Source organism: Mobula hypostoma, chromosome 27, assembly GCF_963921235.1.
Source record: "Mobula hypostoma chromosome 27, sMobHyp1.1, whole genome shotgun sequence".
Lineage (NCBI taxonomy): Eukaryota > Metazoa > Chordata > Chondrichthyes > Myliobatiformes > Myliobatidae > Mobula > Mobula hypostoma.
The window spans coordinates 30,397,152-30,413,595 of record NC_086123.1 but is presented as its reverse complement, the minus strand read 5'-3'; the positions used below and the strand labels follow the sequence as shown (position 1 = coordinate 30,413,595).

Here is a 16,444-nt window from a genome sequence, read left to right as displayed (position 1 = left end):
ACCCGGTTACCAAGAGACATTGAAAACCTTACTTTCAATAAATGTGGTATTATTATCTTCGTTACTAAAATGTCTCAGATAACAGTGATTGTGCAATTTTTAATATGGTACTGAGCTTGACAGCCATCAATCCATCAATTGTTAAACCTGAGCAAGTCACTTTTCAAGACTCACCATGCTAATCACAGGACCCATGGATGTTACATCCGCTCGAGATTTTTTAAAATTTCTAACTTAATTTTGTTTCAATTTTATAAATTAGCTTCATTCCCTATTTTAATTTTTAAAGAGGTATTATGTGTCCTGCAGCTGATAACTTCACTGAAACCCTCAGGAGGAATGGTGAGCAACCCCCCTCCCTCCAGATGATTTAAGTTATTTGTCCCTGTCAATCTGCTGATGATCCTATCCCAGGTTATCTGTGAACAAAACATGGATGATGAACTATTTTTTGTTTTAAAGGAGAACAAAATTTGAATTCATGGCTGCTCCATCCTTTCAGTATGAGAAACAAAAGTTTGCTATATTTTTATCTTTTAAGTATTATTATGATTTATTTATATTGGGTAAATTTTATTCACTTTTCCCCTACAATTATTGATTGACAAAGAAAGCTTATGACCTGATGACATCTTTAATTCATATTCTTCATTATCATAAATTAAAGGTGAACAATTAACCGTGCCACCAGGTTTAGATGGGAATAACCTATGGTTTTGGAATTTGAATATTTTTACTTCCTACATTTTGTCTGGACACTGGACAAATCAAATTTATGATATTGGTTGGATGGGTCAATAATGATGGACACACATTGTGAATATTTCCTCCAAGAAGTAGGTGTGGAACACAAATGGATTTTTTTAAAGATCATCTTGTCATAAGAAAGGTAGCATTTGATGCCTATTTCTAATTGCCTTTGAGAACCTTGTGGTGATCTGCTTCCTTCTAGAACTGATGCAGTCCTTCTGCTGAAGTTATTTTGATAATGCTGACTTTCATTCCTGCTTCAAAGAGAGGAAATCTCCTTTGCTAACCAACTTTATAGAATTTGTCTAACCAATCTTATAGAGTTTTTCAAGGAAATTGTCTAACCAATCTATAGAGTTATTCAAGGAAATTACCAGTTAAGTGGATGAAGGCAAGGCAGCAGGTGTTGTCTACATGGACTCCAGTAAGGCATTTGACAAGGTCCCACATGGAAGGCTGGTCAAGAAGGTTCAGTCGCTTGGCATTTAGGATGAGGTAGTAAATTGGATTAGACATTGGCTTTGTGGGAGAAGCCAGAGAGTGGTCATAGAGGGTTGCCTCTCTGACTGGAAGCCTGTGACTAGTGGTGTGCCACAGGAATCAGTGCTGAGTCCTTTGTTCTTTATCATCTATATCAATTATCTTGATGATAATGTGGTTAACTGGATCAGCAAATTTGCGAATGACACCAAGATTGGAGATATATTAGTCAGTGAGGAAGGCTATTGTGGCTTGCAGAGGGATCTGCATCAGCTGGAAAAAATGGGCTGAAAAATGGCAGATGGAATTGAATGCAGATAAGTGCGAGGCATTGAACTTTGTTAGGACCAACAAGGGTAGGTCTTACACAAGTGAATGGTAAGGCAGTGAGGAGTGTGGTAGAACAAAAGGATCTGGGAATACAGGTACATAATTCGTTAAAAGTAATATCACAGGTAGATAGGGTTGTAAAGAAAGCTTTTGGCACATTGACCTTCGTAAATCAATGTAATGAGTACAGAAGATGGGATGTTGTGTTGAAGTTGTTTAAGATGTCGGTGAGGCCTAATTTAGAGTACTGTGTGCAGATTTGGTCACAAACCTACAGGAAAGATGGTTGTATTACAGGCAAGGTTGAAAGAGTGCAGAGAAAATTTACAAGGATGTTGCCAGATCTGAGGACCTGAGTTATAAGGAAAGATTGAATAGGTTAGAACTTTATTCTTTAGAACGTAGAAGATTGAGAGGAGATTTGATACATAATTATGAGGAGTATAGATAGGGTAAATGCAAGCAGGGTTTTTCCACTGAGGTTGGGTGGAACTACAACCAGAGGTCATCCTCAACACCCTCATGTTCCACTCAAGGAGTTTAAGTGGAACATGAGGGCAAACTTCTCCTCTCAGAAGGTCGTGAAAGTGTAGAATGAGCTGGCAGCACAAATGGTCCATGCAAGTTTGATTTCAATGTTAAGAGAAGTTTGGATAGGTACATGGACAGTAGGGATATGGAGGACTATCGTCCCAGTGCAGGTTGTTGGGAGTAGGCAGTTTAAATGGTTTTGGCATGGACTAGATGGGCTGATCAGCCTGTGCTGTAATTCTCTATGACTCTAAACCAACCCTTTGGCATTTCTAAGATATTGTTGCCAAATATTAATTTCTTTGCCACGACGATTATATTAGAAGATCTCGTTTCCTTTAAGAACAGTGACCCACTTCATGTCACATTTTTAATTGGTAACCAGTTGACAATTTGGATTTATTATTTACTTATGAAGGGAGCCTTATCATTTAATGGGTAACCCAAAGTTATTTTTGATTATATTTCATATTAATCGTATATGAACCTATTCTGCTGCTGCTCCCTGTTACCTGCCCCTTTCACTCTCACAATTTCCCCACCTAATGACACCTAGGATATGCCAAAAAATACATACACACTTGAGCACAGAATTTTAGTTACATCTGAAAACAAGTAGGGTGTCTGAGATATTCTTGAAGGTAAATTGCACCTCTATTAAGCTGTGCATTGTAATTGCAGATAACAAAAATAGTACTGAAAGGATGGGTGACGAGATGTTGAGATGGTTATTAGGCCATTATAAAAACAGTGAAAAGGAGGGGCAAATTCCTCCTCTTGGTGAGCTGGAAACACTTTTTATAGCAGGTGGATAGAAATCACAGGTCATGCAAATAATGGAGCATTGCATCCAAAGCTGAGCTAAAATACAACAAGAAATATAACGATCAAATTAGAGATATTAATGAGGGAAAATAGCTCCTGTATATTCTTCTTTGTATGCCACCTGTGGTATTAATTATTCATAAAATTAAAAACCGTCAGAAGGCATCATCATTCCCACCACCTCCCAATACAACATATTCTATTACTTGTTCCCCTATCTTTTTACAGTCTTGCTCATGCAGCTATTATTATCTGACTTCTCACCACAAATTGCGTTGTACATATGAACTAAAAGCAATTCCTCTCTTGAAGGGAGCAAACTGCAATTATGGAGTTTTGTGGAGGCTCCTATAGCTTGTACTTTTGGAAGAAACTTTACAAAGCCTTTCTTCATTATCTTATTTTTTTCTGGATTTGGCATTGATTCAACTTGGTCATGTAGTGAGGGCAAGAAATGTGAACATTTGTCTGTACTTCCATGCTGATTAGCTCAATATCATACTTCAGTATAACATACATAATTCAAAAGTTTAGATGGAGCAAGTGAAGAGCTGGGATCTTCCAAAAAGCACCAGAATCTAACTTATCCGGCATTTAAAATGGACACCTAATAGTCCTTCTCCATATGATATGCAAAGCTCCCTCCTGGTATAGTGAGAACATTTGATTGTATGGCTAAATCAGTGTTTCCAACCTTTTTTAGCCCAACGTCCCCCTAAAGCACCTTCATACTTGCCAGCGCCCCTCTTAGGCACAATATACTTTCTGGCGCTCCCATTTTTTTGCCAGAGAGGTAAGGGCAAATACTAACTCAGAATTCTCACTCTTCACTAGGGGACGTGGACTAATTGGACATTCCAAATCCGACCACTCCTTCCCCTCACTCCTTAGAAACAATAGAACCCTGTCTTTGAAATCTCCATCCCCAGCTACCGTTATGTCAGCGCTGGTCTGCATTAAAATGAGAGCTGCGCCCACCATTTTATCAAATCTCCACCCAGCAATCGCGAATTTATCAGTACTTAACAGGCGAATTAACAATTAATCCAGAGTACGAATATCTACCCAACTGGTTCAATGCTCAGGATAATCACACAGCAGCCAACAAAATCAATCCCGGACAAGCCCCCACAATTTTAACTCTCAGTTTGGCTAGCGGCTTAATCTAGGGGAAGACCGCCCAGGGCCTGGCCAAACTTAAGAAATCTTGTTTGGGTGGATGCTGCGCGATGTGCCACCTGTTACAAATCAGTACCACAAAATAACAAACAGTACACAAAATGCGATTAAATGACTGAGCTTTATAATTCTTAATTTGACTATATGGTTAGTAAAGAAACAAAAAAAAGAAAATGGCCTATTCTCATGAAACAGTCTAATGCGCAAAGTTGGAGCTCACGGTTCAGTCCACTGGTTTCCCGTCGACCTCCTCCAAACGTAGCCAACCCTCAGACCCTCGCTCCAAGTCCACTCTGTCCGGCGGTCTACCGACACTCTCCATTCATGTCTTCTCTCATCTCTCCCTGGCAAAAGACCGCAAAATCCCTGCTCCCAGACCCACAAGAAAGAATAACATCCCTCTCATTGGACCGCCCCACATTTCAAAGCCTCATTATCTCTAGTCATAACCCAAACATTGCTGCTACAGAGAAACCACTACATTTGCAATGAAGCCTTGCAGTGTGTTACCCAAGTTTCAAGCATGTTGTGACAATAAGTACTCACCTCCTGCAGAGCTATGGTTCTTACTATGTTCCACTGCCTCATCTTGTTTTTTGGAAGTGTCTGCTCTACTAACGGTCTGTCAGGTCTCATGCCTCAAGTTAGGATGCCATTTACCACCCCTCCCCCAAGAATCTTGAATGCCCCCTCCCCCCCGATGACTTCTGTTTCCCCTAATGCCGCCTGAGGACACATAACCACCCCATTGGAAATCAGTGGGCTAAATAAATAAGCCCAAATTTATCTAGTGATAGGTCTTGTCACTTTCTTGAAATCATAGTCACCATCTAAATTTACTATTGATAAGTTGTTCAAATAACTCAGCTATCAAAATATTTACTTTATCATAACAATTTTTTATAGATCTTTCAGATCTAATATACTTTGAAAAGGAACAATGCCCTTGTAAAATGCCCAAGGTTAAAAAGGTGATGTACTTTTGATATACTTGAATATTATTTGAATAATAGTTTTGAACTTACTATGTTCTTGATTTTGGAATTGCTTTAAAACTTTGTTTTTATTATTTTTCAGGACAAGTTAAAATGGACTATAATTACACCAAATATTAGAGAAAATGGAAACAAAAAATTTAGGTGATTAATTCGTTCCTCTATAGAATTTGACGAATAGCAGCATCCCTTTCTACAGTCAAGTATCACCAGCCACAAAAACTTGAATTTACATAGTACTTTTGTTATAATTGCAATGTAGCTCAGGCCAAAGAATTGAAATCAAACCAGTATTGATATATATATAAAATTACTTACATAAAAATGTGGATAGGTGATTTCACAGATGATACAAAAATTGGTAGTGATCTGGATGGTATAGAAGATTGCTAAAGATACAGTAGAAATTAGATCTGTTGCAGGTAAGGGTAGAAAAATGGCAAATGAAGTTTAATTCGGCAGGTGTGAAGCACTTTGGGAGATCAAATGTACAGGCAAAATACGCAGTTAAAGGCAGGACCTTTAACAGAATGGATGTATGGAGAGATCTTGAAGTCTAAGTCCATAGCTTTCTGAAAGTGGTTGATAGTGTGGTAAAGAAAGCATATGGCATGCTTGCCTTTATTTATCAAGGCACTGAGTTCAAGTCAGAAAATTATGTTGCAGTTTTATAAAACTCTAGTTGGGTTGCATCTGGAGTATTGCATTCAATTCTGGTTACCGAATTATAAGGAGGATATGGAGGCTTTAGAGAAAATGGAGAAGTTGTTTACCTGGATGCTGCCTGGATTAGAGCGATGTTCTATAAGGAAAGGACAAACTTTGGATTGTTTTCTCTGGAGTAGCTGGGCCTGAGGGGAGACTTGATGGAAGTTTATAAATTTGTGAGAGGCATAGATAGACAGCTATTATCTTTTTTTACCCAGGTCAAAATGTCTAATAATAGAGGGCATGCATTTAAGGTGAGAAGGGGTAAGTTCAAAGAAGGTGTGAGGAGCAAGCTTATTTCAACGGAGTATGGTGGCTGCCTGGAATGAGATGCCAGGGTTTGTAGTGGAAGCAAATACAGAGGAGGCATTTGAGAGACTTTCAGATAGGTATGTGAATGGGCAGAGAATGGAGAGATACGAATCTCGTACAGGCAGAAGGGATTAGTTTAGGACGGTGTTTAATTATTAGTTTAAGTAGTTTGGCACAACATCATGGATCGAAGGGCTATTTCCTATGCTGTGCTGTTCTATGTTCTGTTCTATCCGTCCTATCTGGCTGCATCATTGTGCGTTACAGAAGCTGCAAGGCATCGGACCATAAGACCCTACAGAGGATAATAAAAATTGCTGAGAGGATTACTGGGGCCTCCCTCCCTGCTATTTGTGACACTTATCAGGAATGTTGTATATGAAGGGCCCAACACATTGTTGAGGATCCCTACCACCTAACCCACAATCTATTTGGCCCACTACTGTCCAGAAGGAGGTACAGGAGCATCAGGACTAGGCCTGCCAGACTGGGTAACAGCTTCTTCCCTCAGGCTGTGAGACTAATGAATACCCTGCCACCACCCGAGGTCTCTAGTCACTAGAACCGCGAGCTATTTACTGTTTGCATGTGCTGTGCACTGCATGCACTTTGAATTTTTTTTATATATATTTTAACATACTGTGGTAGTATTTTATTTTATGTGCTGTGTGTGATATATGTTTCGTAAGTGCACTGTGGTCTGGAGGAACGTTGTTTCTTTTGATTGTATATATGTATAGTCAGATGACAATAAACTTGAATGTGAACTTATGCAGAAGCTTTAAGGTCGATTAAAAAATTAAAAATTCTTGCTACGTCTCCCTGTGAACTCTACAATTGGAATAAAAAACTGTAGGAATCACCAAATACTCTGAAGCTATTATAATCTTCAGAAAAAAATCAACCACCAATTAACCCATATGAAATTGATAATTCTATTCAAAAGTGCTGATCAGAGAGTGGACAAGATCTTTCCAGCTGCTGAACATGCTATAAGAGTTTGCCTTTTACAGAGGATGGTAGGTTCCTTGTGACACAAATCTGGTAACTTTATTGTATTAAAGCTCAGATCACAATGTGCTTGTACTGTTCAAGCAACCATTAAAATGAACAAGGCAATACACTTTTTGTACCCTGATATAGTTCACAAGACTTGGTAGCCTTCAGATTTCGTGGAGCTCCTTAGTTAATTTGCCTCATCTTTTGTTATTCCTCTTTCCTTCTTTCTATATTCATGGTCAAAACAAACACTTCAAACTTTCGTTAAATTCCTACATGCTTTTCTGGATCACATTTCATGACTGATATTAATCCCCAAGCCATAAGTTTTCTATTGTTTAATTGGTTTCCAGTAGTTTAAGCACTTGTTACAAATTGATTTCATCTTATCCTACACAGATGATAAGAGGATTTAGACTATCATTCCATTTGTAGTTCAGTTGTTTACACATAATTCCACAATTTAAAATTTGCCTTTACAAGTTAAGAATATTTTAACAATTGAAAATCTTGCATGCCTGTAATGTTTATTTACACAATTAATGAACTCATGCAGTAATAAGAATAAACATGATTTGATTAATTGTCATTTCCCATAGCGTATTTCCTGCAACATGTGTTAGGTTGAGTGAGTGCCAGTTGGAATGTTGAGTTGCTAATTGCTAGTGCTGTCATCCAATCATCTCTAACTGAACTCATCATCTTCCTGCTGTGCACATTTCTGGTGAACATCCACTGTGTGAATGCTAGCAACTTCACCAAACAGGCACAAATATGTCCGCATGTAGCAGGTGTTATTTTGGAGCTCTAGGAATGTATTCAACACTCATAAAATAAACACCACAGAGCCCAATTTGATTCTCAGGATTAGTCACATCTGTTATTCTTAGCTACTCACAGCAGCAAAAATTAATCTCAAAAGAATCTAACAGTAGTTATTTTTAGTTATTTAAATCTTCTTCCTAAGCTAATATTTTAATATTTCTTTAAAGCATTTTTCTGCCAGATAAAGGTTATTATGAATGTGCTGTAACCAAGCTGAGATGGATAACAAAATCACAGGTTACCCTAACTTATGAATATTGCTCCTGGAATGAATATATTTCAGACGTGCAGAAGCAATGTTGGATAATTGGAAGTTCATTATTCAATATCACCACTCAAGAAGGCAATGTGGAAGCTGTTTACCTCCCTCATTTTATTTGTGAAACAGGTATTTTTTAAAAATATTATCAGATCAATACTTGCTTTACTATGTTTTGTCATTTTATGTTTTACCTCCTGTTAACAATAAATGAAGCATACAAGGAAATATTTTTGCTTATAGGATTCCCTAATGTATTCATAATTTTCACTAGTCATTGATTTGGATAAGGTTACTTAACTCTTTGAGCCAAATCTCCATTTGATGAATACTTCAGCTCAATATATTGGCCTTTTTTACCATATACCTTGCTACACTTTCCAAACAGAGCTGTATCAATCACTGACTTGTAGGCTCCAGTTAAACCATAATTTCTATACTGAAGTGAATACAAACCATATATTTATACAAATTATCTGCAATCTTTTGTGAAAGTTATCTGCATAATTTAATCCTGTAATGTTTGGTAGCATTCTGAGGAATCTGTGTTGTATGACCTACAAGACCAATACATCATAATTGAGGTGTAGTGCACAAGATTGAGGCATTTCAGAATATAAAGTAAGTGCTACAAAAGGAGCTGATAGAAATGGAGTAATGTATACTACAGTGATTGTAGTAGAATGCCAGTGATTCAAGGAGAAAACAGAAAAAAATGAGGTAATTTTTTTTCTATTATTGCAGCTGTGTCCTGAAATACATAATGTTCACACTGACATTCTTTGCCATTCCTCCACATTGGCAGCTTCCATGGAAATATAGCTGCTCAGTTAATGGACGATACCCTACCCTTCCTGACCTTGTACACCAACTTCTCTGAAGCAATGGCCAAAAACTGAGATGACCTTGTAATTTTGACTCTCATTTCCAGAAAGCTCTGAAAGATTGCAGTGTCACCCCTCATTTCAGAGGTGCGACTATCATTGCACAGGATTGTGCAAAATTAAGGATTTGCATTTAATGAGAAGCATTGTAATATTCTGGCAGCCCATGTGTTATTTTTAATAATAACAATAATAATACTTTATTGATCCCAAGTGGGAAATGCTTTTGTTACAACAGCAACATTTAAAACACACTTAGCAGTATGCAGACTTAACTAACAATGAAGTACAGAATAATAATATACACAATAATAATTTACCGATGTGCAATAATTTCCAATAATGTGCAATAACAATGTACGAAATAATAAAACAGAGACTATTATACTATGATGTGTCTTCTCCTGTCGCAGAGATGAACTGCTGTATATGCTTATTTGCATTTGCTAGGAAAGATTTTCTGTAACGATCCTTGTGATCCTTAGTGCAGTTCCATAAATCTGTCATCTTTGTTCTGTGCATGGGATTAGGTACATGCTGCAATCCTGACATCCATTCTGTATATAAAAACATATTCTATCTTGAAATATCAAAACTGGTCACACTTTAAACTTGTTCTTTTTTATTTGTTCTACTTAAAATGTAATTCGTTTTTTTTTTAGAAAAACTCTTTCTTACAATAAAGTACAAAGTTGCATAGACAATTGCCACGTTGAGAACTGTGTACTTCAGGTTATAGTCCATAACCTTCACGTCTGCTATATTGACCAGACAGTCAATTCTGAAGTTTCTGTTATTTTTGCTGGATCTCTGTGTTGACTTCAAAAACACTAGATATCTTAGTTGTACTTCAGCATTCCATGTCTATCTGAAGACTTAACAGATCAGGATTTAAAAAAAGCATTATACAACAGTATCAGGATCAGATTTTTTTTTGTAAGAATAGCAGCTGACTATGTCGCAAAATCAATGTCTTTAGTTCGATAGAACTGTGTAAGCTTATTATGCATTTCACTGAGAAACATCAGGAAGACCAGGAAATTACTTAACCCAGGGCAGATTGGGAAACTGGGAAAGAATTTTGAAAATATTCCATGTTTTAAATAAGAAATTGAATATCACATAATGAGTTAGGAAAACATGAATCTGATTTATTTGTGATTTATATGTTATTGTTTTATTCTTGTCAAATGTATTGAGACACATTGAAAAGATTTTTGTTTTACATGCCATCTGGACAAATCATACCATACATAATGACACTAAAGTGTTAAGGAAAACAGAATGCCAAATTTAACATTGCAATTACAGAGAAAGCACAGTGCAAGCAGACACTTAAAGTGCAGGCACCATGCCAGGGTAGATTAGGAGATCAAGAATTCATCTTTTGATGTATGAAAGGTCTGTTCAAGACTTTTATTACAGTGGGATAGAATTTGTCCATGAGTGAATTGATACCAGGTGCTTCCATCAACCACCATTGTCAATTAACCAGAAAATGCCAGCCTTGTGAAAACTAACATATGTTGAATAAACCATATCTAGATTCCACTAAATGATGAAATTTGATTGCCTTCTCTTTTCAATTCAAAATATGTAAAAGGATATTATTTAAATATAATGAATTTTCACATAAGACGTAGATCATAGGCAGTTGTTAGATTTGCACTTAAAAGTGAAAGTGTAAATTGTAAATATCAAAGTATTGGTATATTTTTATTAATTTATTATAAATGAATTTAGCTTTATTAATGCATCAAACTTCGCAATATTTTTAGGTTCAAGAGAGGCTATATGCTCTGCAGTATACAACATTGCATGTTTCAGAAATAATATTTTCTTCCTGGAAATTCCATCAGAAGTGACTTTATCTCATGCTATATTAAGAAATCAGCCTCTTACCATTATGGGTGTTATCCTGTGTCAAGTTTGCCAAGTGCCTGTGCATGCTATCATATTAATATATCAGACTCTCCAAGCCGATTCTTCAAACTTCCACGTGTATTTGCTACCAAATGATTCAGCATTAATACAGGTAATGAATAAATTTTAATATAAGGAAAAATAGCCATCTTTGATTTTTAAAGTAAGTGTGTTAATTTCCATTTAGTATATAATAAAATCTTGGAACTCAAATATTTTCAAATTCCTTCAATAAATTCTTCACCAATTATGATTATGGCCTGGTTACTAGGCCTGATTAGTAAGTGTTGTACTGTGTGAAAGTAGGCCAAATAAACCCAAAAGTTTCCCTCGTTTGACTCCTTTTTATGTCAATATAATTAGTTTTAAATTTCATCAGAACAATGGGAGGAAAAGTCATCTGAAATCTTTACTATCAAGCCATATTGAGTAATCCTTGCTTAAAAAATCTCAAGACATTTCATTTCATTACAGCCAGTGAAGTGTTTTATTTGCAGTGTAGGAAGCATGGCTTCCAATTTATACATATTAATGTCACACAAGCATTGGTGTTTTCCGGAAATACCTACATTTCCCATTGCACTTGCATATGCCACATGAATACAGAAATCCCAAAACTCAATCAGTTTTTCTGGTGATTTCCTGGTTACATTGCACATCTGGGCTCCATGTGGATTCCAGAATGGGTTAAGAACTCGAGGATAGATATGACATTATATTCATAAACAGATTAATTTAAATGAGTTTTTACACCCACAAGAAAGAACAATAGAATTTATTATTTTAATTATGATTCTGTAATGATTTTAGGTGTTAATATTAATTAAATGCATGAGTTTTGAAAGAAAAGCTGAAGCATGGCTTGACAATTGTACACAGTGCTGGTTCATATCAATCTAGGCATTTGTTTAGATTATGTCACATAAATATCTGCATTTCACAGAGTTTAAAAGAATAAGATAGAATATAGAACAGTACAGCACAGAAATGGGCCTTTCTGCTTTCTGCACTGATCAAGTTCTGGGGTAATGAGATAATATTTTAGGCTAATGACCTTTCCACAGATATTACCTGAACAATCCCTGAAATTTCTGTTCAGATTTCTGGAATTTGTAGTATGTTGCATTTATATACAAGCATACATTATTAAGGGAAGAAGTAGGCTATTTAGTTCCTCAGACCTTCTAATCCCATCTGCCTGCACATGGTCTATATCCCTTCAGTTCCTACTTGTTTGTGTGTCTCTAAATCCCTCTTAAATGTTGCTATCATATGTGTTTCCACCACTTCCCCTGGCAGTAATTCCAGGCACCTACCACTTTCTATGTAAACAAAAACATCTCATAAATGTCCTTTGAAGGTTTAAACTTTGCCTGTCTCACCTTGTTATCCTCATGGTCATCTATGTATTTCTTTTCTCACTCTGACATGCTGAGTATTTGTGGCATTTTTCAGTTTTGTTTTGGGAAGATTGGTTGTGGAGATACAAAGTAGTAGTATTTTTATCCAGAGGACCATATGTGTTTGGGATTTGATAATGATAAGAATGGAAAGATTTTTTAAAAAGTTTTAATTCAACCACTCATCTGCTTGCGCATAGCCACCAGAAAAGATAAAGTAGAATGAGACTTGAATATATTACCATATTTAATAACTCATTAACAGATATCCAGCTTCCAGATAGATGCCAGTGAACATAAGTGAGAATATAGGGCAAATAAGAGAACTGATTCCACATAAAACTCTAAGCATTTTCTTATCTACTACCAGGAAAGGGGATAAGTACAGAGAACCTAATATATGGTCAATATTCCTAAAATATATGGTCCAGAACAATATTAAATGAGAACATTTGTTTAGGTTATCCTTATTTTTCATTTCTGACACAGTTTTTGAAACACTCTCCACTGCATACTTGCAACATTTTCTTTCTTTGTTTTACATTTCCAGTATCTACAGATGTTTTTTAATCAAATTTAGCCTCATTCAGCTTACAAATAGCCTTATTTCATATTTTAATTATTGTATACATTGATTAAGTGGACTGAGCATAATATATTTAATGTTAATAAACTGTGCATATTCAGATTCTTCATGGTGACAGTGCTATAGAAAAAATGGTATTGATTCATGTTATTCACTTTAAAAAGTACTTTTTTACTTTACAGACCAAAAATCTTATCTTTTTTGTATTTCAGGCAGTTGACTTGCATGAAAACAATATAAAATCAATGAAAATTCAAAGACCACAAATAATCACCCTCACCTATGGCAAGAAATACAAGCTCACATCCTTTGCAAATGTGACAATAACACCATCAGTAAGTAGGATTAAAATGTTCAAAATTAACTATTTTATAATTATTTATGTACAATATTATTTTATATTATTTACAATATTTTACAGCATACATATCAAGTTCTCTACTTCTTCTATCAACTTACTAATAGCATATTTAATGGTGACACCAGCTGATTGATCATGACACAGTTGATGAATAAAATTATTACAGAATAATTTATGTAACATCAGAACATTAAAAATTCAACATTCATTCTGTAATAGCTTTTTTTTTGCTTGCCTTCTCAGTTTTAATTTTTAATGTTTCCTTAACTTATCGTATACTAAGTGTAATTGTGCTCCTTTTCTAGTTGCAGATTTACCTTTATGACTCTTTGGATACTTCTGCTATATGCAAAATTCTAGAACGAGTAAGAAGTATTAGGTACATAGGAACACAGAAGCAAGAGTAGGCCATTTAGTCCTTCATTCCTGCTTTACCATTCAAAAAGATCATGACTGTTCTTTCACCTCAATGCTACATTTTTTGCACTTACCTTACATCCCTTTGTTCCCTTCTTATCTATAAATCAAGCTTTTCTGTCTTGAGTTCAACTTTAAAACCCTTATCAGTTCCAAAGACTTAACATTTTTAATCCTATCAGCATTTCGACACAAAAAATATTCATTGCTTTACTATTTAAGCTTTGTTACTTCTATGCCACTGCATTATGCCATTACAACTCAACAATACCATTGCACTCAGACGTAGAAGGATTGTTCACTGCTGTTTCCATAACAATTTTGTTTTACCAATCAGGGTTGTTAGCTCTAGGCTGTACCCCTAAACCTAGAGGACTGGTGGCTTACTCTTAGTCTGACCTATTTGGTATGGGTGACCCTACCAAGAGCCAAAACATAAAGCCCTGACTCCGGCCAACCTAGCTCTCCAGGTCATAGTGGCACACAAGCATCCAAACCATGACAAGGTTGTGGTCCTCTTGGAGGATTTAAGCTTTCCTTTACTTAAAATACTTGAGTTATGCTTAATGAATGTATAATAAATTGGCATTGTTTACTTTTTAAATGCCCCCTGCCTCCTCTCCTTAGCCACATATATACAGTATGTTTGTTCCTTACTATATAATTGTACAGCTATTCATTTTAGATTAATTTATTTGCATGGAAATCTGTTCCACATTCTTTTGATTATATTTTGAAAAGAAAGTCTGAGGATCTCCAGTGCCTACATAATTTTAAGGTTCAGCTGAATGATTTACCTCCATTGTATTCCTTACTATCAAATTTTGCAGACAAACCATTTATAATTCATTAATTTCTAGCTAAAATATACATGTCTTTTAGTTGTATCTGCTGTAACATGTTGAATCTAAACTGCACAATTTGTCGGCATGACTGCATTGAATATTTTGGTTTCTTACAAGGGGTTATACTCTTTTCCCTGCTAACATATCTTCACTCCCATCATGACAACTTCCATCACTTTTATCAGTTGTTCTTGATAATCACACCTATGACTCATCATACATTTTGAAATTGTTAACCAGACTTTAAGGAAAATGTTTCATAACTGCAGCAGGACCTGAAGATTGTATGAGTTAAATTTTGTTATACCTAAGATAAGATGGCACAAGGTTGGAACTTGGGCTGAGTCGTCCCATTCTGTGCTAACTGTGGCTCCCATTATCCAACATCAGATCAGCTACGCCAGCATAAGCCAGAGGTTAAGTCTTGATAATTTCATGTGACTTGTAAGATTAAAGTTGACCTTATAACTTTACAGTGGGTATTTAAGTGTAATTAAAGAAATAATTAATGATGTTAGAAAAATACACACATTGCTGACAATAAGACAAATTTACTGTTTTGATTTCCTAGATTTAATCATGACGTTGACTTGTCATGAACAGCAAAAAAAAATGAGCATTTTATGTTGGATACAACGTTCAATGTCCTTTTTCAAATTCCTTGTATTTACCATTGTTGCCACTATAACCCAGTTAACAATGATTAAAAATAATTTCCTGTCAATCCAATTTACCAAATTTCTTTTTAATGACAGGATATAAAATTCTGCTACTTCAGGTATAATCTAAAGCAACCATTTTATGAAGTGAATTGCACAGATATGAACTACAGTATTAAACTAAGTTTGACAGAGAAAAGTAAAATCGCTGTATTATGGGAATTACTGATAAAACCGGGTAAGTCAGTGCATAATATTCTGATGGTTAAATGAATGTATTTTACTTCATTGATACATAAAATAAATGTATATCAGATAGGTGCTAATGTGGTTTATCTTGAAGACAAGTCATGTGTAATACAATGTAGTTTAGATTTTCCATGGCATTGTCATGTAATAGAAATAAAAATACTTGTTAAAGGTGAAAATCAAGGCTTACAGTGAGCCAGGATTACAGAATTATTTCTGAAATAGTTTTAATAGCAAATGATTGAAGATCAGTAGAATTGTTCTCTGCACCATGCTTGTATAAAAGGAATTAAACAAACCTGGCTATACTGTATATTAGTGAGTTTTTTTTGTAAAAAGTACTTAACACTGTTGGCCTAAAGAAGGAACCTCCACTTACAGGAAACCAGATTTGGGGTCAATAACTTAAATCGTCACGAGTAAATCCACTATTTCAGGCGGTGTCTCTTTTCCCAGAGAATGATTAGAAACTGGAGCTCTACCATAAGTTAAGAGAACTAGAGTCAATAAATTAAAGGGTATCTAGATAAACACACATTAGGGAAAAGAATGGAAGTACTGTGCAAAAGTCTTAGGCATATATATAGCTAGGCTGCCTAAGACTTTGGCATAGTACTGTGGGAATTTTATGTGTTGCACTGTACTGCTACCACACAAAAAGCAAATTTCATGACATATTTGAGCGATGATAAAACTGATTCTGATATGGGTCTCCATTGTGGGCTGAGAGTGAGAATGGGCAGGGAAAAGGGAATCATGGTTGGGAAAAGGGGAAGGGAGAGTAGAAAAATCAGGAAACACCAGAGAAATATTTTGTAATAATCAATAAACCATTTGTTTGGAATCAAATGACCTAGCTGGGTGTCTCAGGGCTGGGTGTGTCTGCATTTGTGCTACAGCTCCCCCCAACCCCCAGCCCTGGCACTC

General features: G+C 35.8%; 1 long non-coding RNA gene across 1 annotated transcript; it reads left to right on the top strand.

The window, feature by feature from the left end:
• Positions 1-13: 13 nt before the first annotated feature.
• LOC134338544 (uncharacterized) lies at positions 14-8,156 on the top strand. The gene is made up of 3 exons (XR_010016252.1): positions 14-46; positions 5,173-5,234; positions 8,102-8,156. It is a non-coding gene; the product is annotated as an uncharacterized LOC134338544 (long non-coding RNA).
• Positions 8,157-16,444: the final 8,288 nt, after the last annotated feature.